Source organism: Orbicella faveolata, unplaced genomic scaffold, assembly GCF_042242905.1.
Source record: "Orbicella faveolata isolate gen_17 unplaced genomic scaffold, um_ofav_v1 contig_14, whole genome shotgun sequence".
Classification (NCBI taxonomy): Eukaryota; Metazoa; Cnidaria; class Anthozoa; order Scleractinia; family Merulinidae; genus Orbicella; species Orbicella faveolata.
In genome coordinates this window covers 14,645,001-14,661,234 of record NW_028301541.1, presented here as the reverse complement: position 1 = coordinate 14,661,234, position 16,234 = coordinate 14,645,001, and the positions used below count along the sequence as shown (strand labels likewise).

Sequence of the window (16,234 nt, the reverse complement as noted above, 5' to 3'; positions counted from 1 at the left end):
TCTCGATGTTTCTCCGATGACTCGATAATTCAATACGCAAGAACAATCAAGAGAGAAAATTGACCGTCTTGCGACTTGAAAATCTCAAAATGTGTCGGCAGTGAACTGATACGTAGAGCCTCATCAACCCGACCTCATCAACTATCCAGGGGCGTAGCGTCCATATACGCACGTATGCCCGTGCGTACAGCTGAAATCTGGAAAAAAAAATTATTCCCTTGTAGCATTTGTCAAAGTTATCATAAAATAGGACCGATTTTTCAATTTCGAATTATACTGGCCTGTGTGTTTGTTTTTCCAGTACCTCTTAATTAATCCATAAACGACAAGAAACGTTATTTGGCTCCCTGGACTTGTTAACTCTCTAGTTGTTTTAGGAAGCCAACACCCTTTTAGCTTTAATTCTATATTCCAGCGAAGCTCACTGAGCTAACAGAAAGAGCCGTTAATGATATCTACAGCTACTTCGGGAGTGACATGGACATCTCTGAGGGCGAATTCAAATCCGAGGTCAAAAGATGGAGGCAAAAGTGGAGTGGAGTAGATGGTAATGTGAAGCCAAAGACTTTGGTTGAGACTCTTGATCATGGTAACCCTAAATTCTATCCCGGAGTTTATGTTGCTGTGATAACATTGTTGACGTATCCTGTGTCAAATTGCACTGCAATCTCGTTCCCAGAGTCTCCGTTCTCCTTGACCAGCGGTCGGAAAACGAGAGCTCTGGAAGCAACCATTTCAGGCGTGCGCCATAGATGCAGACTGTGCAGCGAACCTGGATGGGCAGAATTCGGTTGTTTCAAAATGGTTGCTCCCAGAGCTCTCGTTTTCCGACCGCTGGTCAAGGGGAACGGAGACTCTTGGAACGAGATTGCTTGCATTGCTGAGCGTAGTTTCAGCAATATGAAGAGATTGAAAACGCCCTCGCAAAGTACCATGGCAGACGGGAGATTGAGCTCTTTAACAAGTTTGCACATTCGCAAGTACAAGGACGTTGACATTGATGATGTTATAACAGAGTTCGCCCGTCTATAGGGTAGACGTCTTGCCCTTTGCTTGTAAACCCCCTGTTTTTACCATTGTCTTACCCCATTCTTTGTTGTAGGTTATCGAAAACTCTTCAGATGGGTAAAATAACTACAACTAACTACGGCATTTTCCGTCGCATTTATTTATGAAAAAAGTTCCGCGAAAATAGTTTGAAGTGGCATTTCTGAAACCCTAAATTTCAAAATTTTCTGGGGGAGCAGGCCCCCAGACCCCCCTAGTTTGGGGCGCCTTCGGCGCTCCCAATGTCCCGCGCTGTGCGTACACCTTCAAAATCTCACGCTACGCCACTGCTATCACTGCACAAATCGAGAGCAAATAATCTTCTGATCTACTGAATACCTGACTAATCGTCTAATTAGACCGGCATTCTAGTTTGTAGAATTTGATTCAATTTTTTTTTTCTATAAAAGAAACGTTTTTTGTAAGAGAATTCGCACTGCAACTCTGTCCGTGCATTATAAATCTGTTGGAGGAGATATTAACTTTCATTATTCTAACGGCAATCCGCAGCTTAGTCACGTGTTTTGGCAACAGCGTGTGCACTTGATTCGTTACGTAACTTATTACACAACGTTTCGAACACAAAAGTCAAGGGTGTGAGTTTTTTTTTTTAACAGTAATCGATCTTTAAACGAAGTTGGGAGTATTTAGCGGTCGTAAATGTGATGAAATGATAAAAGCACCGCTGGAGTGTAAGATTCTAGATTTTCTTGTGATTTAATGCAATGTTTTGATTTAAACTACTTGGAAAAAGTAAACAGGATGAGCCACTTAACTGCTGTGCGCAGCCTTGATGGATTATGTAATATTTGTGTTAATATAACGAGGCCTGATTCGTTTCATGACCACTTGACAGACTCCACAGTGTCCACAGTAAACGATTGCACTGGGAGACAATCGAGCAAAATCATTCTCCATGTGTTGTGTGCTTCTTGAAGAATCATCTAGATGATTGCCACGATTTTTCAACACAAAAGCCCAAAGATAAAAGGAAAATATGAGCTAATTAAAACAAAGAGGAGAAAATCCCACTAGATAGCTGAAAGGGATTATCAACGCCTCTAAGAATAGATTACAAAATGTTGACCTACAAAGGAGCACCAGCTTGAAACCACATGCAAATTAACTGTCACCTATGCTGTACAGAATGCAAAGGAAGGATGTCGGACGAAAGAAAACAAACTGAGAACAAACTGAGAACAAACAGAATTTCTAAAGGGCGTTTCAAATATCATTTATGTAGTTCAATGGCACGGAGAAAAAAAAACTGAAGGTCAAGAATGCAATTATCGTCGGCCAGCAATGTCTATGAATACCTTGTATCTTTCAAATAACTAAACTCCACTCACATGGAGAATTTTTTGCTGTTTCTTCCCTCCTTACCCTCAAGATATCCCAGTTTAGCCTTATATTTGCACACTTACCTTTTTAAAACGCTCAAGTGTTGAGAGCCCCCAGGCCTTCCTATCGAAAGTTGCACGCGATAGGAAGTTCTGTCAGACGCGATGACAAGTAGGCGTAGGGTCATGTAGCTGTTAAGTCACGTGCTAAAAAGTGCAGCTAAAAACACGATCTTCTTCTTTGCGTTAATCAGTATCTTCTGTCGGAGCCGAATAGTGCACTGAGAGGTACATTATGAGAGGGGATCTTCACAAACTGTTTGCATTTTTATCTTCTTCCAAGGCTACAGACAACCACAGGAGGCCTCGCTCAGCTTCAATTGCCTGTGCACGAGATGCTGTTCGCCAAGTAAATAATTTGCCGTTACATAACGGGGATGGTACCCTTGACAAACAAGTTCACTTTCTTAACAGTACCCTCCCAAGAAAGTCTAGAAGACAGTCACAGCCTGTGGTAATAGACAGAAAGATGTCCACATCGAAAGCACTTTCTCGCCGCAAACGTAGCCCTGTCTTAAACAATCCTTCGGCAGCGTTTGAAAGAAGAATGGTTGTTAATGTGAACCTCGACAAGTCGGTTATAATGGAGGACTTTGAGAACGAAGACATAAGAAAGGCTTGGAGTTCTTTGCAAAGTAGAAGTATCTTCAATGAAACAAGTGTCCAAGATGGTTACCTTACGACGACACTGTGTTCAACTGAGCTTTGAGTTGCATGGTCTTCCCAACGATTCCTAATGCGAGACAAATTCGTTTCGTACAGGCATAAAGGTTGATGTCTTGTGAAGTTCGTTTGCTTATAAAGACTAACACAGGACAGTCGATTTGACCTCATTTAATTTGTGCATGCCTGATATCTTGAAAGATGTTAAGACATTAGAGATAGAAGACAGGAGTGCTAGGTACTGTTTGTATTCCAACGCGATGAACATATCAGACCTTCGTATTTTCGAACCAGCCTCATCTTGAGGACATATTTTACGCATTGCAAATGTATTTGCGGGTATTTGTAAATAAAAGGTCATGTATTCAAGAAATTGTTTTCACTGGATTTCCTTTCCTTTAGTTGACATACCTTCACAGAATCAGCTTGTAAATCTCAGTTTTATTGACATTAATTGTCGGAGAGAGTCTTGTGTGTAAATCTATATAAATTAGCCCATTCAACAGGACCAAGTGACTTGACTTTCCATTAATGGGGTAGTTTTCTTCAGGTTGTTATTCACATAGAAAAGAGTCGAACCAAAGTAAAGATATTATGACCAGCTGATCCGGCTATTATTTCACGATTAAATAATTACAATGATTGGTCTTATCCGAAAATCACATTCATCCGGTAAGTCGGATAAACCCACGTTCATTCAACTCTAACTGGATAGATAAACATAGTTTCAATGAGCAAAACCCCGCAAGTGTCCAAAAACCATTGAAATCTACACATTTTTTCAGGTCAAACAGTTCTAGTCGTCTGGCCCTTCTGAGGGTCGGAAGTGACAGTTAAACGCAATTGAGAGTGTTCACTTGATGAAAAGGCGGCTATTGACGTTTTAAAACCGCAATCTCATTGCCGTCTCCTTTTGCAACGGGTTGTTTTATAGTGTAAAATTCTCTGTCGTTTGAAAATCCTAATCAGGGGAGCAGTGAACACGCTACAGGGCTTTTGGACTTGCTGTGAAAGGGCTTTGCTTTTTTTTTTAACTTCTGAAACCACTAAAGCTATGGCCACGAAATTAATACTGGATGATAGAGACATGACTTCTACTACTTACGAATACTTTGGATTATTGTGACCTTTTGTGACTTTATTATACGTTATTGGATTGAATTTATTTGCAAAAACTGTCTTTTATATACCGACTACATTTAAATATAGAACTACTGGCTGTTTGACAAAATACCGATGTCTACAAACTTCTGTCGACTGACAAATATTAAGCAACATTGTGATAACTTCTTTCATCTTAATCCAGTCCCTGAACTCTTTCCTTCCCGCTCTATATAGGGACTGAACCCGGGCGGAAGAAGCGATCTCAAGGTATCTTGCAGAAGCATGCTCAGAATGCTCTCCATATCAGAAGAAATCCACATACACGTATGGTATAACTTGACTACCGCTATCTTGGATCCGTCATCTTGAGTTAAAAAGGACTGTTAAACAACGACGACGACGACGCCGAGGACGATGCGTTCAATTCCAAATGGAAATACGAAAAATTAGCCGTCGTCGTCCAAGTTCCGTAAACGGCGCAGAAATTGGTCATTTCACGTTGTTGTTTGCAGAGGATGGAAAAGAAATGTACAAAGATTTAGAACGCACGTGCACAGCTACTGTTTCGCTCATTAAACCTTTTGTTTGGCGACGTTCTCGTTGCCGTCATCATCGTGGTTTGCTTAAGTTCCCTAAAGTCCAAGGACAATTGAGAAAACTAATAATACACATATCTTCCCTTAGGGCCACCCCGTTATTTGCGTTCGGGCTTTTCCAAATCCCTTGCGGTTAACATGGTTAATACTGTTGCTTGCGTTCTCCTCGAATTCAATACAAAATATTGAGCAGGTCTGCGGACAGACTAATCGAACCACGGCTTGATTTCGTTCATTGCAAAGACAAGGAGTTATTAACGTACCTGGAATGTTTTTACAATGCAAAAATTTTCAAAATATTCCATGTCTGAAAGCCACATCTTCTAACTAAATCCGATTAGCCACATTTACCCGGCTCAAGCCAATAGCAAACAAGTTTGCAAATACTTGACCACTAACGTGAACTGGCGTGAAGAGAAAAGTAAAATATGGATCGCTCTTTTCTTTGAAGTCGAATACCGAGGTCAGAAAATAAATTACATGCACATTATTGGGGAATTACTCAAAAATTTTAATACGGCAGCTGATAAGGGTACTAATGATGCAACGCTTTGTAAAAGACTGAAAACTAGAACAAAAACCAAAAAGGAATAACTGTGTAAAAAACTTACAGCAAAAACAAAAACTTTTAGGTCGGTCGTCAAAATGTGGCCTTAGTAATATGCCGAATTGCCTAAAGAAGCAACTGTCAGATCAACTAACGGGTCTGATGTAGGAGCAGTAACTGAAAGTGCTAGCATTACTTACGTCCATTTTCAAACTAACGAAAAACTTCAAGGGGTCGCGTCCACACCCCCATCCTACACTGTACAGAAGGTCCGATTAAAATATCTCGAATATTTGAGACGGTAGTTGATTCGACCTATGAACTTATCAACTTTTACAACAAAGCAGACGCCATTAATGGGCTCCTGCTCATAGTTAATGAGACATGTATGTTAGTCCACATTATGGCTGTACATATTTACGTTTCACGACCACTTGATAGACCCCACTGCATACTTAAGACGATTTCTTGAAAGATCCGAGCCAAATCATCCTCCGTGTGTTGTGTGCTTCCTGAAGAACCACCGACGTAATTATCTTGCATGATCTTTCTAAAGGCAACGTTTCTAAAGGCCAAACATAAAAGGAAACTATGAGCTAATTGAAAAGAGAAAAATAAAAGAAAATCCTATTAAGCGGCTGGAAGGGATTCAACACCTTGAAGAATTCATTACAAAATGTCAACGCGACTTATAAAAAAAAAAATATTAAAATGAAGGAACAGCAGCAGCTTAAAACCAGCAAGCACATAAACTGTCACCTATGTTCATATGCATAATGCAAAAGAACGATATGAGCTGAGACGACAGAGAGCAAACTGAGAACAAACTGAGAACAAACAGAATTTCTGAAGGGGGTTTCAAATAATATTTACTTCAATATGACGGAGAAAAATAAAAGCTGAAGGTCAAGAATGCAATTATCCGCCGTCTGCAGTGTTTGTGAATACCTTGCTTCTCTCGGATAACTTTTTAAACTCTCCTAGCATAGAGGAATTGTTTTGTTTTGCTTTTAACTCCTACCCTACGTGAAATCCCAAGTTAGCTTTACACTTTTCCTTAAAACGTTCAAGTTTTGAGACCCCCAAACCTCCCTATCGAAAAGTTCCAATTGGTAGTTGTTTTATGCACGCGACTAGGAAATTCTGTTTGACGAGATGACAAGAAGGGTAATGTTAAATCACGTGTAGGAAGATGTACAGCTAAAAAGACGATCTCTTTCTTTGTGTCGATCAGTATCTTTTGCCGTAGCCAAACAGCGCACTAAGTGAAGCATCACGAGAGAGTATTTTCACAAACTTTTCTCTTTCTTAACTTCATGTTCAATGATCAAAGACCACAGATAACAACAGGAGGCCCCGCTCAGCTTCAATTGTCTGTGCACGAGACCTTGTTTGCAAAGTAAATAATTAAATGCTTAAGTTTTGAGACCACGCGGGCCTCATGTTCCAATGGTTATAATTGGCTGCGGCTTTTAGGCCCGAAATTCTGTCTGACGGGATGACAAGAGGGCGTGGGGTGATGTAGTCAAGTCACGTGCGAAGACGTGCAGCTGAAAACATGAAGAGGTCTCTACTTAAATTAGTATCTTCTGTTGGAGCCCAGCAGTGGACCGGCGTGGAACGTTATGAGAGGGGAACTTCACAAACGACTTGCTTTTTGCACTTCAAAGACCACAGACAACCATGGGAGGCCTAGCTCAGTTTCCGAAAAGCGTTTCAACTATTATCTAGTTCAATGTCACGGAGAAAACAAAGCTGAAGGTCAAGAATGCAATTATCGTCCATCAGCAATGTTTATGAACATCTTGCCTCTCTCAAAGAGGTTTTATTTGCTTTTAATCCCGCTCCTACCCCTCGCGAAATCCCAGTTTAGCTTTACACTGTCCTTTTAAAAACGCTCGAGTGTTGAGACCACCCAGGACAGGCAATTCTTTCTGACGAGAGGACAAGTAGGGCAATATAGCTGTGAAGTCACGTGCGAAGATGTGCAGCTAAAACACGATCGATCTGTTTCTATGTGTAAATCAGTATCTTCAATCGGAGCCCAACAGTGCACTGTACATTATGAGAGGGGATCTTCACAAACTTTTTGCATTTTCATCTTCTAAGACTACAGACAACCACAGGAGGCCTCGCTCAGCTTCAATTGCCTGTGCACGAGATGCTGTTCGCCAAGTAAATAATTTACCGTTAAACAATGGGGATGGAAGCCTTGACAAACAAGTTCACTTTCTTAACAGTACCCTTCCAAGAAAGTCTAGAAGACAGTCACAGCCTGTTGTAATAGACAGAAAGATGTCCACATCGAAGGCACTTTCTCGCCGCAAACGTAGCCCTGTCTTAACCAATCCTTCGGCAGCGTTTGAAAGAAGAATGGTTGTTAATGTGAACCTCGACAAGTGGGTTGTAATGGAGGACTTTGAGAACGAAGATATAAGAAAGGCTTGGAGTTCTTTGCAAAGCAGAAGTATCTTCAATGAAACAAGCGTCCAAGATGGTTACCTTACGACGACACTGTGTTCAACTGAGCTTTGACTTGCGTGCATGGCCTTCCCAAAGATTCCTAACGCAAGACAAATTCGTTTGGTTAACGCATGAAGGTGGATGCCTTGCCAAGCTCTGAGGACAGTCGATTCGACCTCATTTAAATTGTGCCTCCCTTGAAAGATGTTTAAACATTAGAGATAGCAGTAGATAGGAGTACTAGATGTAGGTACTCTTTGTATTACAACGAGTAGAACATATCAGGCTGTGTAACTTCGAACTCAGTTCATCTTCACCACATATTTCACTCATTGCAAATCAAATAAATATTTGTATTTGCGGGTATTTGTAAATAAAAGGTCACGTATTTAAGACGCTGTTTACACTGGATTTCTTTTCCCTTAGTTGATCCTGGCAGAATCTATTTGTAAATCTCCCACCTTAGGGAATGGTATTGCAGTTTTAATTATTAAAATTAATCTTCGGAGAGAACTGATCTCGTGTGTAAAATATACATGTATGTAAAGCATTTAGCCCCTCCAACAGGAAACCAAGTTGTAACAGACTTGATATTTCATTGCTAGAGTAGTTTTCTTCAAGATATGATTCACATCTGTGGGAGTCGAACCATAGTAAATTGATTGTAACCAGCTGATCTTCTATGATTTCATGATTACGTAGTTCGAATCATAAGTCTTATCCGAAAATCACATTCATCCGGTAAATGGACTTTTAGTTAAAAAAATCTTTCAAATCTGTACTTTTTTAAGGTCAAAGAGCTTTATTCGTCTCTCTTCATTTATCCCCTTTCGCAGCGAGTTGTTTTGTTATACAAACTTTTCTGTCGTTTATAAACCCCAATCGAGCCACCGTGAACACACGCTAGGGAGACCAGGGATTTTGAACCTTCTGTGAAAGGGCTTGGCTAGCTTTTTGTAACTTCTGAAACCACTAAAGCTATAGGCACCTTGACACAGGATGATGCAGATCTAATGAATTCTACTACGAATAATTTGTGTGCGATTATGACCTTATGTATGTGACTTTGTTAGATGTAATTTATTTGATTTTTTTTTTTTTGCAAAAAACTGTCTTTAATGAATACACCCATCGCATTAAAATATAGACCTACAAAACGTTAATAGCAACATGCATGTTTGATAAAATTCTGATGTCTATTGCTTTTGTTGACAGATATTAAGCAACATCATAATATCGGCATTGCGAGCTTCTGTCAGTCCCTGAACTCTTTCCTTCCAGCTGCATATATAGGGGCTAAGCCCAGGTGGGAGAAGCGAATCCAAGGCATCTTGCACGTGCATGCTCAGAATGCCCCAGCTCCACCCTCCCTCCCTCCCCCCCCCCCCCCCCCCGCCCTTTTCCCATATCAGAGGAAAACCAAAACTTGACTGCCGCCATCTTGGACCTGTCATCTTGAGTTATTTTAAATTTATTGCAACAAAGACAACAAAAAATAAAGCAAGTGGACTGTACTACAGTAAATACCCGCGTGTAAGAACCTACTTTTTTCAGAGTTTGGCAAAAGAGGTTCTTGTATTATGGGGTACTTATTGACAGTTTAGGCTAAGTAGGTTCTTCATTAGGTTCTTGATTTCTACAGAGTAGGCATTATTGTTGATTATCAGAAAATAGTATAAAATCTGGTCTGTTCTTCATTATAAATATTTATTAATGTACCCATGTCGCCAAAAGTCCAACAACATTAATTGATCAATGATACAGTACTGTATATAAAGTGTATCTTTCCATCAAGAACTGTCAATATGGAAATAATAACAGTTCAAATTTAACATACATTGTGCATTTTGAGTTTCATTTAACAATTCAGTTTTCTAAACTCTCGATCACCTTTTTGGTTTTTGGTAAAAAAAAAAAATATATAAATCAAATAGTTAAACCCCACATATAAGAACCTGTTGGAATTTGTTTGGCTAGACAGGTTCTCATTTTGAGGTATTAAAAAGGCAAATTTCTGCCTGGAGGTTCTTAAATCCCTAGGTTCTTACACGCGGGTTTTTACTGTAGTTACGTTCTTTGGGGAAGACGTTGAATCAAAGGACAATTGCGAAAATCATGCACACGCAGGTCTTTCTCCAGGGCCACCCTCTTGCGTTCGGGCTGTTCCAAATCCCCTGCGGTCAATACTGTTGCTCGCGTTTTCCTCGAACTGAAGACAAAATAGAGGGTCTGCGGACAGACTAATCAAACCACGGGTTGATTTCGTCCATCGCAGAGATAAGGAGTTAATCTGCAATGATTTTATAACGAAAAATTTACCAAATTACACCGTCCAATTAATCCATGTCAGAAAGCCACATTCATCCTCTAAATCCCATTAGCCACATTCCGGCTCGCCTCAAGCTAATTTTATAGCATTGTTTGGAAGAACTTGACCACTAACGTGATCCGGCGCGAAGTAATGGTTAAAATATGTACGACTTAAGTCAAACACCATCCGAGACCTTTCTCTTGGTCGTCTGCGACTTACACATCAAAATTTCCGGCAGGAGATTATGAATGAACAGTTACTGAAAGTGCTAGCAATACAAACGTTCATTTTCAAAATAACGACATTGAAAACCTGAGACTGCGTCCATAACGCCTCCCCCACTGTACAGAAGGTCCGATTGAAATATCTTGAAAATTCGATCGTTGATTCGACCTATGAACTCGTCAACCCTTACCTCATATAATAAGGTATGTTAATCCACGTTACCACGTTATCGCTGTACATACTTGCGTGTTGTGGCATGTATTCCAGCAAGGCCGTAGCTTGCGACAAAATACAATGGTCGGGTAAAACCACTTTCCCCTGTTCGTTTTTTTCGTTTTTTGTTTTTTGGGCATGAATTCCACTCCAAAGTAGGATTAAAGAACTAGTGCATTTTAATCAGTCTGCACAGTCACGTGTTCTAGGTACAACGTGTTCTGATGTCTGTGCTCCGGATTCATTTCATAACAGATTACACAACAAGATAAAAGGTACAGGTCAAGGGTAAGCGTGAGTATCCGCATCAACATTGAATCACGTCGGTAAAAATTCCTTCCTTTTCCCCATTCTCGATAAATAGGCTATTTAAAATTTCTCATTGCAGCGCATTAAGACATCTAGAACTTCGCTCAAGTATCAGTGGACCAGCACTACCCATAATGCTTTTGGGCAGTCTCAAGGACACTATTGGGATTTCAAACACTTTATAATAAGGTTAACGGGAGTGCCAAAACAATTACATATTTTATAATCCGTAGCCTCTAGCGTAGACGCTCTTCAAGCCCTTGACGAGATCTTTCCTTGTACTATATGACGTTACTGCAGCCATATTGGTGTTCTAAAACAATGAAACGGCAGCCATTGTACCAAACAAATCCTGTGAGAGTTGAACTCTTTTCTTATGTAAACACCTTCTTTTGGTCCAACAAATTCACGTGGCTGCTGGCCACGTGGGTGAAACTGCTTTATTACTCTTCTAGTTATTATCCATCAACATTTGACGCGATGACAAGAAAGATAACAGCTTTTTTGAGTCACGTTCTTAGACACGAACTTCGCTCAAGAAATAGTCAGTCACCACTGGGACCACTACCCATGATGTCTTTGGGCATTCTCGCGGACACTATTAGGCATAACGTTAACTTTCCTTAAAACTCTTTACAACGGGAATACCAAAACAATCGCATATTTTATAACCTGTCGCCTCCAGCGCAGACGCTCTTCGAGCTCTTGATCAAATCGTTCCTTGTACTCTTCCAGTTATCCATCAACATTTGACGCGATGACAAGAAGGATAACAGCTTTTTCGAGTCACGTTCGAAGACACGCTGCTGGAAAACACAATGTCTAACTTTCGTGAGTCAGTCAGTCAGTGCTACGAAACAGTGCTACGCCGCAAAACATTATGAAAGGCCACTTTCGCAAACTCTTGGGTTTTTTAGCCTCAATGAACTCTACAAGGCCACGTTCCCGGGGTTCACCTTCAATTGCCTGTTCAAAGGATGCCATTCACAAAGGATGCCGTTTACGTAATTGTGGAGAAGTTGGCGTTAATAAACAAACGCACTTCGTCAACAATACCATGCTAAGAAGACAAAAATCACAGCCCCGTGATAAAGGTGACCGACTCGGAGGCGCTTTCTGGCCACAGATGCAACTTCGGCCCTGTCTTCAGAAATTCGTCTGCAACCTTTGACCAAACAAAGGAGGTGAACAACCTCAACAAGTCAGTGGTAATGAAAGACTTTGAGAGCGAGATTTGGAGTTCTTTGTAGAAAAGGAGTACTTTCAGTGAAACAAGCGTTCAAGATGATTACCTTACAACGACAGTGTGTTCAACGGAGCTTTGAATCCAATGGTTTTACCAAAGTTTACTATCACGAGACAATTTCGTGTGGTTCACGTGACGGTTGATGGTTTGTTGAGTACAACATAGGACTACCGCGGATTTGACTTCATTCAATTTCTGCCGTACGTCTACAAATAGAGAGTAGAGGCATTAGAAAACAAAGGTTAACTGTTGTTTTTTTTTTTTATGATATATTCGACCATGTCGGATTCCTGACCTCGTGCACCTGCCAAGCAACATTATTTTCCGTATAGCTGTTGAGATAGAAACATGGTACATATGCGTGTTGAAGCTCAGTTACTTTTGTTGGAGGAACAGTGTTATTTGAACTTGTTGTAGTTAGTATTCGCCAGAATTGGTTTGTAAATCTTCTTTTCCACTCAATGCTGTTGTTTTATGATAACAGCGAAAGCGGAAAAAGCGGTCTAAAAAGACTCACAGATTGATACCAATAGAAAGGCCGTTAAACAAGAGACCAAGTGGTATTAGACTAAGCATTCCTATAGAATTATACACTAGCTAGTAATATAAACATGATATATTACTCGGACAAATTAATATTTTAGGTCGAGAACTGAGATCGACTCCAGAAATATATTACAACAAGTTAACGACGTAAGCGGCATATTTGCTATGATTTGGGATTTAGAAATAATCATGCCTAACAAACATATCTCTTTATCAAAAATTCACATTCATTCCCTGCAAAATCCAGTTAGCAGCTTTAAAAACTCTGTTTTTCCCTCTCTGCATTAGATCTTGGATTTTAGCCGCTCCTTCCGATGTAACACTGATTTTGAATTTGGCAATAACAAAACGGGCCCTAATTGCCAATACGAATGAAGTACGGTGACGATTACGTAAGTTCAAGTCCTCAGTTATTGGGAGGATTATGTTACTATGATCAAATGAGAACCTCGTTATTGAATTCACAGCTGTACGAAAAAGGTTGTCACACAAAATCCTTAAAGAACACATGACAATGCCGAAAGTTGATATGGGCAGCGGCAGTGAAATGTCACAACTTCTGCTTCTCACTTCCTTCTCACAAAATTCCCTTCTAATAATTATTCAGGTGACGAAAACATCTCCCAAATTTTCATGTACTAGAACACTTTAGGGCGTGTTTGCAAGACTTAGCGGTCAGTGAGAGGGAGGGGGGAGGGGGGAGTGGGAGGATTGATCAGATGAGGTGTTGAAGGGAAATGTTTAATACAACCATACAAAATGTATCTAATCAGCAAGTACAAGCCACAGGAATAACCTAGATCCCCCCCTGGCGGTTGCGGTTAGCACAGCGACTTTTAGTACCCAAGGGTTTTTTCCGGGCATACAGCAAAACAAAATTAAACAAAAACACACACACATAAAAAAAAAAAAAAAAAAAAAAAATTGATTAGGTAACAAATATATGAAATGAACAGGAAAAAATCCCTTGCTTGCCCCCTTTGCCTAACTCCAATTTCTATTCTCTTGCCAGCTGGCGCCCTCTTACAAAAATGGGTATTTTTATAGCCCCAAGCTTCCTTTTTCTTAGTTCGTAGTCACTCGTCCGTCGTCCAAAGATCAGGGTCAATGAGTAAAGTTAGCATATAATTGAAAATCTCGGCTGGGTCATTCAATTGACTCATATTTAATTTGTTCATTCCGAGTTTCCTCTCATAAAAGGTGGTAGCTAAAGTAGCCTAGTTCAAAGTTCGTTAAGTTAGAATTTGTCTTCTTAAAGAAAACGAAGGAAGCATTTCAGTATTAACTAAATTTATCTATCAACAATTTCTTTGATTTTCATTTCCTGCATTCGTCATCGTCTTTAATAGTAAACAAACTAGCAAACTCGTTAGCCTGCTTCTTTCTGTAACATCGTCGCCTCAGTCGATGCGTCAGAAGTACACTTTTGCTAGTACTTTCTTTGAGCATAACATGTACAACCTTGGTAGATTGGCTGTTTTTATCCTGAAACATTCATTCGAAATTGAAAGCTATTCGCAGGGTTGGAAACTCTGAGACGGGTAATTGCAGGCGTCATTGCGATTTCGAAAGTTTTTTTGTCCTATTTAGCTGGCTCATGCTGATTAATTTGCATTTCATTTCGATTTGGACTTTCCGTACAACGGTAAGTACAGCGACTCTACAGCGATTGCTTTTAATTTGATCCTAAGTGGCACTTTAAATCCGCTAATTTAAATAACTTTGGTGTTGATATGACACATAAACAGTACAAACCTGTTATGTAGGAAAATAAATTTATAAAAATTGGAATTGAGGTCTGTATGGGAGAATCTTGACCAAGGTCGTGAGTGCAGACCGAACGCAGTGAGGTTCTAGTCTGTACTCACTAAGCTGGCTAAGCTCGGTTAATAAGATGTTTATTATGTGGCAAACAAAAAAACAAACAAACAAACAAACAAAAAAGAGTAGTAAAAATTTTAACACGATCTCTGGCTGAAACGAGTAAAAAAAAAAAACACAAGCTTTCGACTGTCTTAAGTAAAGTCTTTGTACTTGCTGAGATTTTGCTTGCGAACAGCGATGAGCAGAACTGAAAGTTTCCTCGTCCTCTTTACTTTTTTTTTCTCGTCAGGCTTTTTGGCAATTCCAATATATTTTTAGAGGAAAATAGTCAATATTTTTGTATTGCAACCGCTCTAGATGCCACTAAAAATGTGATATATCAAACACTCGAGACAGTGTTTCATCAGGATATCCAAACACCGAGAAGAGAGTTGAAAATACGACGCGCAGCGGAGTATTTTTGACGAAATTCGGTGTTTGGATAGCCGATGAAACACTGTCTCGAGAATTAGATGTATCTTCTCAATCGAAACAAAAACTACGGAGTAAACGGAGAAGTAAAATCGTCAAAATCTATGCTAACTAAGACCGAGTATCCAAACCTCCTTTCTTTGTTTTAACTTGATGAATTATGAGTTTGACAAGGGAAAATCTAGACCGCGGTGAATATCGGTCTCAACCAATCAAATTCGTGAATTTGGTAGTTCCCAGTCCTTGTGAGACACAGCCATATAATAAATACACTGTATTAACCAGACAACATTGACAATAGGCTGATGATGTGAAGTTTTCCTTGGCGAACTAAACATGTAATGATACATTTGGTTAAGCAGTCAATTCGATGTCAAATTTTATTTGCGCTGTTCAGTGTTCTTTTTTTCAGATTTAGGTGTGTTTGTTAGTTAAGTAATATATGAAAGCCGGGGATAGATCCGTGCTCATATTTTTGTCTTGTTTTTAGAGACAAAGTTCCTGTTGATGACAGAGGTCTCGTTTGCATTCTTTTAGATACCACACTACGACAAGAAACTGGTGAGTAGAACTTTTGTTTGATTCACACCAAGTCGTCAGTAGAATAAATCTGAAATATCTCAGTTTTTTTAATTACTTTGTACCAAAGAAAAATATATCATACTCAGTAACCAAGAAACATGTTTGACCGTACATGATTTCATCACTCAATCCCGCTATGTCATAGTGGCACACAAGGCGTCAAGGAAGTTCCTGCCAGATCGACCTGTCTTGGGTCAATCCTGTGGCACTCCCCCAGCAAATAACGGCACTCTTCATGTCATTCCCCTTCATCAGAGCATGAATTACTCTCAGTGTATCGGACGTGTTCTTGCATGTGCTGTGTGCTCCATTCTTAGTACATGACCCAGCAATTTTCACCTTCTTCTCCTTAACATGATTCCATACAATAAAACAATAATATTTCACTTTCTACAGCTTGGCCCGTTTTTTCTGGAAGCACTGAGAGAAATCGGAACATGAGTTACTCGCTGTGTATCGGACGTGTAACAACACGCGAAAGATTATTGTTTCAATTCTTTATTTGTGACCAAGAGAGTTATGTCAAATCTCTTTGCTAAAATCGGCGAATTTACTCGAACCCTTGTTATCAAACTCGACAGAGAAAGCCAGATAACTACATGCAGTATTCCCTTTCAACTTACACGGTCAATTATAAGTCCAAGCTTGTTAAAACCCCGGCGTGAAAGTTAGTTTCTTGATCTTACA

General features: G+C 39.9%; 1 long non-coding RNA gene and 1 pseudogene across 2 annotated transcripts in view; both read left to right on the top strand.

The window, feature by feature from the left end:
- The window catches only part of LOC149114133 (uncharacterized), a 477,513-nt gene that overhangs the window by 207,306 nt on the left and 253,973 nt on the right, over positions 1 to 16,234 (top strand). The gene's annotated exons all lie outside the window — the stretch shown is intronic.
- The window catches only part of LOC149114145 (uncharacterized), a 15,205-nt pseudogene continuing 14,216 nt past the window's right edge, over positions 15,246 to 16,234 (top strand). The window contains exons 1-2 of the transcript XR_016206581.1: positions 15,246 to 15,303; positions 15,456 to 15,526. The product of XR_016206581.1 is annotated as an uncharacterized LOC149114145 (transcript). The remainder of the gene's footprint in view (positions 15,304 to 15,455; positions 15,527 to 16,234) is intronic.